Source organism: Trachemys scripta, chromosome 1 (assembly GCF_013100865.1).
Source record: "Trachemys scripta elegans isolate TJP31775 chromosome 1, CAS_Tse_1.0, whole genome shotgun sequence".
NCBI lineage: Eukaryota > Metazoa > Chordata > Testudines > Emydidae > Trachemys > Trachemys scripta.
The window spans coordinates 241,598,103-241,606,152 of NC_048298.1; positions in this window are offsets into that span (position 1 = coordinate 241,598,103).

Genomic DNA, 8,050 nt, shown 5'->3' on the forward strand with positions numbered 1-8,050 from the left:
GAGCTAGAAACTTGCTTCTCATTTGAAATGAAAGCTGAGATTCTTAGGTAATCACCTGACTCCAGGAAGTGGGGCTTTAAGAAGAAAATCAAACATTGAGAGATTTGACATAAAATCATAAGAGTTGGCAACACTGCATCGACTGGTCATATTCTTTAAGTTAAGCATGTGCTTAAGTGCTTTGCTGTACTGGAGCCAGAATACACAATCTAATCCTATAATGACTTGGGATCATTATTTTAGAAAATGTACCAAAATAACATGTTTCTACCATCCATAAACAATGATGCAAATGATTATCATCAATAAGATACTGTCATCCTAACGCTAGGGTCCTAGCCATATTAGATATTTATTTTGTGTTCAAATAAATAAACCAAAAGCCTGTTACCTGATACATTTTTGGAGGTGTGTTATTTAAAAATACCAGGATCTGTTACAGAAATTGTCACCAATTTGCTTACTAGCAAAATACAGGAGGTCAATACATGACTTTGCCACTCTAATTCTTAGAGAGATAGACTACTGCCGCAAATGCTCATATTCGTATAATGTAAGATGTCTGTCAGCATCTGTTCTTTGGTTTTTAGAGGTCAAGGAGCATGACCTAAAACATGCAGCAAGGTCTATTAAGCACTATTGATGTTTAAAGGCACCTGAATGACACTGAACAGATGGATCTGAAACATCTGGGGTCAGGTGAGAAAGCAAACTCCAGCTGAAAAGAAATCAGAAGATTTCTTAAATAAAAAGGTGAAGCATCTGAACAAATTATGCTGCTAAAACATTTTGTGTGAGCCAACATATAATGATGAAAATGTTCTTTTCTTAGGAAAATTTTAGAATCAGTTTGTAGGGTGTCACCAAAATAATATTACTTGGAACTCTTCGGTGTACAGGATTTCAGAATTGTGTGACTGAAATGTGTTGCTGTTTGAAAAAGTGTTTAATACAGAAGCCATCTTCCATACTGGAATCCTTTCAGACCTCACTAAGGCAAATGCTTGTACAAGACACAGGAAACAAAAACTGTATTCTTCTGACCTAAGCTATTTTATATAGACAGAGAAACTCCTGGTAATTAAGCAGTCAGATACTGTTAATGCATTTGATGTACAACATAAAAGTGTACTTTTATCACAGCAGAATAAAAATAAATATAATTATTATGTGTATTTGCATATATTTCAGTTAAAAGACAGAAGAAAGCAGAAGGATGCTGCATTTATAAGCTCATAATCCTCTTTATCCACAAGACAGGCATAGCTAAATCTCACACAGTACAGATCACAAAGTAACTAGCTTGCAGTTACCATTACTACGTGGAACAGGAAACAGTTTAAAATGAAGATTGATCTCTCTCTTTAATGCCCCTCTGCATGTACTGTCAGCTTGTGTGTGTATTTATCAGCTGGAAGTCATGTCTGATTCCAATAAGCCCTGCTGTATTGTGGGCCAATTTAAACTTTGTAAGTTGTTTGTGAAAAGTTCAAACACTTCAAAACACTTGCTACTGTATGACAGGTACAAAGGGCCTAATGTCCTTGGTAAATTATTAATCCTGAACTGTCATAAACAAAAATTTTCTAGTATTTTTAGTAAACAGATCTGTAAAACAGAGCAGCAGCATGAGCTGGAGAACTTAGGAACGCCTTAGTTCTACCCCCATCTCTGACACTGGAACCTTGGGCAAATTACTTCACCTCTCTGCCTCAGTGTCCCCATCTGTAAAATGCTAATACCTTACACAGGTGCTGTTAACCTTTAATAGCTAATGTTTGCCCAGCATTGTGAACATGTTAATCCCTGTGTAAAAGGTAAGTAGCTATAACCGATACAGTGCAATGTAATAGTGCTTAGTATGCAAAGGGAATTTTATCTGCAATGTACTCTTCATAGGGAGAATAAACGGCAGCCTCCCGTATAGTACTGTTTCATTATTGGGATGAAGTCATAGACAACGAGAGCAAAAACGTGAGTGGTTTAACTAGTCAACCAAATGTCAAGAGGGCTTTATAGCCCCCACATTTAAAATTTGCCTTTCAAAATGTTTTGTATAAAAATGGTTCTGAATTACAAACTCAGATAAAGCAATCCCTTTCACTCCTAGCGTCCTTCCGTTCTCTCACAACCTGGTCACTTCCTTGATCTCATGTTCACTTTGCTTCTTTCCCTGGCACATTTTACCTCTCCCCTCTCCCTCACTTTTGTTCTTTGTCCTGTCTGGCCCTTTCCAACAGAACACTGGAGTGTCGGTGGATCTTCTTCAGATCACTAAATACAGCAGTAGTCACAGAGGCTATCCATATCTCTAATCATTCTCATCTTCCGTTCTGAACACCTTCTGTTTCTGCTATTTCATTTTGCCACCGAATGACTGAATCCCAGGGTAGAGTATACATTGATGTACATAGTGGTTTTATAATAGTTTCAGTATAACTTCCTATCCTATTCCTTGTGCATTCTAAGAGCTTGTTGCTTTTTTGACCAACTTACTGAGCAGAGGTTTTCAGTGATGCCCACCTCTTTCCCCTTCGTGGTTAATTTAGAGTCAGATGAAAATTTCCTTAAAGTTTAGGGATTTCCAAACTGAGATAAGCTCCTGTCTAATTCACAGGTGGATTCCAGACTGCAGTGGACTTTCATTAACATTTTCCTGGAGCATCATCAGCTACCCCCCCATTGGGTTGGACAGTGAAACAGTTGCTTGTTTACTTGTTAATCAAAGCCAAAGAACCATTTAGTAGAGTAGGTTATTAGTGAGATAAAAACCATGATAAAGCAGAAGAAAATTAGAGTCCACAGGAACTGTTATCCTTTCTGGAAATGGTATGAAATGCAGTGGAATTCAGACTCTTGATTGTTCTTAATCATTTTAATTTTAGTAAATTAAATTAGGGACAATGAAAACTGCTAGTCAGGCATTCCTGGAGAACAGAACTGATACAGCAGAGGCCACAACACTGTAAGTTTCTTTCTTTATACTGCCAACTTCTCTCCAATACTGTGCATCAGTCCTGAACTGGGTTGACCATCTACATTTATGAGAGGTCGTTTGATGAGAGACTCCGTGTCCAATCAATCCTTTGCACACTTTACTGACTAATCCAATGTGTCAATTTTACTAGTGGTTTGTGTAATGAGGACACCTACCTGCTCACTAGGAACTAAACCGAGGCTATCAGTTCATTTAATGAAAGCCACTAAATAGTCATCAGATGATAACAATTGTCACTAGTGCTGGAGTCAAACCAACGACCTAGGCATGTAAGACTACATTCACATCTCGTTAGCAATCACCCATTTCTAGAAGTGCTTGTTGAAAATTCAGGCCACAGGTTGGAAACACAGACGTGGCAGCTAAATTTCTTTGATGTGCCCAGAGATTAGTGAATGGTTACTCATTGCTAGGATAATATCTGTGCAGGGAAAGGTTTCAGTTTCATGATTAAGTGAGAAAGCTGAAAAGACTCAACTGAAAGATGATTTGCTTTATGATTTGTGAAGAGAGGGTTGTAGAAGAAATTACTTATTCAAAGTCTATGTCAAGAGTATCTCTTTGAAGATAAGATGTTTTCTACAAATGCCCGATATATATTCCCAATATAGAAAAAATAGCAGGTTTCCTTTCTGAAGTTTCTTGCAAAATGAAAAAAAGAAGTCAATGAATCTTTGTGTAATGTTAATGTAGCTTTTAACCTTTTCCTTATATTTTAATGTGCTTTCTCTCCAGTACAATTTGCCAGGCTCAGTGTGCAGGTAACAGTAAATCCAAGGGAATTTACTACTTTTCTATGGAGTTAAATGTATAAAACAACCTTGCATAGAGAAATTGTAAGAACAAAATAATCTTTCCTAGTACTAAGGGAAAGAATGACACATGAAAAATCATGCTGCAGAGAAAGACATTGCCGGTTTTAATTAGGGGTGGGCCAGGATGGCCAAGTTCTGCTTTTGGCAAATCCTCAGTTGCCTTTCCATTGGCAAAAACAAAATCACACTCCATGTTTGGTTAAAAGCTATTAGCATAAAGTAATAGGGGTTATTTTACACTTTCCAAGCTTTCCCCCTGCAAATAACCTGGTCCTGTTTCTAAGAACATAAAGCGAATACACATGCTAAGTGAGGTCTATGGGACCTGTCTTGTTGACTTGGATTTCCTAGCCCATGCTTTGAGTATCCACACCCCTATATGGACACTCGGGCCTCACAACCATGCTGGCATGTCCATACTGCACTACCCAGACCTGTGTAAGAACATCAGGTTCTTGAGGGAAGAAAATGGGAGCAGATGGCAGTGATTAGAAGGGTCTTTCAAATGGAGAGGAGGGAATGGGTGAGAGAGGCTGGGAAGGGGTTTTTTGGAGAGGAGGGAGGTCAGTAGGTGACAGTGGGTGCATTGGGAAGCAGGAAAGGGAAATAAGAATAGGGGCATATCAGAGCTCATGAAGAAAGGAGAAGAAAGTACATAAGAACAATGTTTTCCTGTATTTCCTCCTCCTCAAATCCTGACTGTCCCTTGTGACAGAATCTGAACAGGAGCTAAAACACCAGGGAGAAACCTACAGCTAGTGCTCTAAATCAAAACACTCCTAACTTGAAGGTGCTGGCATTCTGGTCACTGCTAGTCTATTATGTTCCTATTGGTTTCCCTTCCTATTTCTTTTTTAATGAATAGTTACAAATGATATTGAGAAACAGCATAATCTAGTACAATACATGCTTGGATGGGCACTCCTAGCTTCTAATCCTGGCTCCCTCAGAGATCCACAGTGTGGATGTGACAGGATCTACAGACCTCCCATAGAACCAAGAAGATGAGTAGAACAATACTGGGCTAGGGAGACCCATAGGGTGAGCAGACAGCAAGTGTGAAATATCAGGATGGGGGTGGGGGTGGGGAATAGGCTCCTATATAAGACAAAGCCCCAAATATTGGGATTGTCCCTATAAAATCGGGACATCTGGTCACCCTAGAGGCCCGGCTCCTCAACAGGTGCAGGGCATGTTCACAGTGGAGAACAGTTTAAAAGGACACTGGTAGCCCAGGAGAAAAGGGAATGAACTGTATGTGATACCAGGAAGCAAGGCTGAAGCTGAGAGTTGCTCACGGAGTAGCAACAACTTTGTGAAGACTATGATAGCAGCAGGGACTTGGGTTCCCTGCCCTCTTTGGGAGCTGAAAGCCCTGAGAGAGATGGTCTAACTGAACTGGACACTGAGAGACTGAGGGGAGTCTGCTAAGCCCAAGACCAAACAGCAAATTGAAGAGCTCCAGACTAGTAGGTAGTGGGGTAATGTAATTTGGGGTAGTTCAGTGATCAGGCTGGACACTTTGAGAGACCCCTTGGGCCCTGGGTTGGGACCCGGTGGAATGGGTGGCCCTGGATCCCCCTACATTGCCTGCCTCCCCCTCCTTTGTAGTGATGAGCTCTGGGACAATTGGAGCACAAGGGGGTGATTTGAAGCCACAGCTGGGGCTTCCTCTGGGATGACTAGGCCAGCAGAATCTGTAAGGTCACAAGCTAACCACTTGGCCAGCTGGTCACTAGACTTTCCGATTACAGTGGCCTTCTCCATGTCTCTGTTTTCCCATCTTTAAAATAGGGATAAATATGTTTACCTACCTCAGAGGAATGTTCTGAGGATTAGTTAATGTTTGTACAAAGCTTTCAAAATGCTAAGTAGGGTTATTATGTTTCTTTTCTCAAGAAAACATTTCCTTACTATAATCAAACACTTTCAACCACCACCCATCAACCAGAAGTGACTCACCATCATCATGAGCCAAGGATATTATGTTTACTTCTGCAGGTTTGTTTGCGGAAAAAGAACAGCCTATAATTCTGAATGAGTCTGGCTGATTGCCCACTCCAGTGCAGGCAGAGTGAGAAATGGCAGAGTCCAGGGGTGTGGACATTGCTAGAATGCAAATTTTATGGGATCAAATTCTCTATGAATGTAGGTAGTGAAGCTGAGCAGGAAAGTGAACTGGAAAACTGAAGCAGGCAAATTCTTGCCACTACCAGGTTTCAGACCTAAGCAGAAATGCCATTTGGATCCCACTTTCATCAGAATTGGTTGGGAACCAACAGTCACAAATAATAATTATTATTTATGGATCAAAGTCAAAACAATTGTAGCTATGTTGATAGGAGAAGCTGTCCCGCTGACGTAGAGCTGTCTGCATGTGGCGGGGGGGAGGTCAGTATTACTACTGTTACCAGATTTGCCCGTTACTTTGGGGTATGCTCATTTATTAGGGTTACTCTTCAGGAGGGGGGGGGGGGAGTGTCTGTAATTCTGTCAATGTACTGCTTGTGTCACTTGTGTTCTCATATGGAGCTCTATTTCTCCCTGTTGCAAGTTCCCTTCCAATGGAGCTATCCTGCAGGACCTAGGTTCCCCAGGGTTGGGTTCTTCCAGCCCCAGAATCAGACGGACACACACACACACACATTAACAGAGTGCATCTGAGAGGACCAGGTTAATCAGCACTCCAAGCTGACCCCTTATATGTCCCTGGACTCAAAAGGCTGGGTCGAAAAGCACCTCCAAGCTGTCACCCTCATATGCCATGGGCATCGCACCAGAATAGAGTACGTCTGAGCAGGCTGGGTCGAGCAGCACTTTCAATCTGCCACCCTTATATGCCCCTGGACTCAGCAGGCTGGGTCGAGCAGCACTTCCAAGCGGCCCCCCTCATATGTCCCAGGTTCAGCATGTCCCTATCCCCACTTTCATGTTACAATTGTTCTGGTAGTAAACCACTTGCTGAGCAAACCCACAGGATTTTTGGGTGCTGCAGGGATCTCTTAGCTTAGATACGAGGATCGTTGCTGCAGAGCGAATGGGGAAGCCAAAAAAACACCCTTGGGGGGGGGGAGGGGGGAGAGAGAGAGAGAGAGAGAGAAGCAACCAGCTTAACCATGAAAGTTATTTATTGCCAGGTAATAACCATACAAGCCAAACAAACAAAACAGTTATAATATTAAATCTAATTTACATTTAATTATGAAAGTCAGGTTTAGAAAACTATAACTGATCACGCAAGTCAGGGTCAGAAGGCTATACCTACATAGAGAGAGAGAGAGAGAGAGATGGGTTCTTACCATTTAATGAAGCTTGAATCAATCAGGTGGTGGTAGCTGAGGGTACGGAATGCTGGAGGCAGGTAGAGCCCCCAGCACAATCAGTCAGGAGAAGATGAAGTCCCAATGGAACTGATGCAGATTTTGGATCCAGGCATCAGAGCACTTACTTGAGCATGGGTAGGGGTTTTTGTAGGGAAACAACAATGGTTCAAGGGAGAACACTAGATTTATTTGTGGGTAAACTAATGGCTCAGGGAGTATACCAAAGTTGTTTTGTTCAAGCAACAATAGGAACTGATTACTCCTGGCGGTGTTCCTTTGCGGGAGCAATTAGGCAGCTTCAGTATTTTGTATACCAATAGAGGATTTATTACTAGAATTGGTCTGATAACTACTGAGCTGGGTGTGTGTAGGCGTGGGTTCATTAACATCTGGAGCAGAGATCCTCCATCATGCAGTGCTTCCCTGCTTTTCTGGTCCCAGAATTCAGTGCGGTTCTTGCCTTGGAATCTCTGTTCTCCATTTTGTATGCTAATGGGGATGCCTCCCTGTCCCATCTTTGATGCAACTGAGCCTAGGGGAGTTTCCTTAATCCTGTCACCCTTGTCTGGAGGATTTAGGTGGGTCTTCCACAGCCTTTTCATTGCTTTTTGTAAGTCTTTCTTCTGATTGGCTTTGGTTCAAGCAGAGGCTGGGGGTGGGGGAAGGTCCTTCATGAATCAGACAGGCTGGATACTGCACCCTGGTTCCCCAAGAACAGAGAGCTGGCAAGTAAGACTATGTCATTCAGGGGTGTGGATTTTTCACACCCCTGAGCAACGTAGTTATACCCCCATAGGTGTGTAGTGTGACTTGGCCTTAGAGAGACAAGGTGGGTGAAGTAATATCTTTTGTTGGACCAAATTCTATTGTTGAAAGAGACAAGCTTACATAGAGCTCTTCTTCGTGTCTGGGAA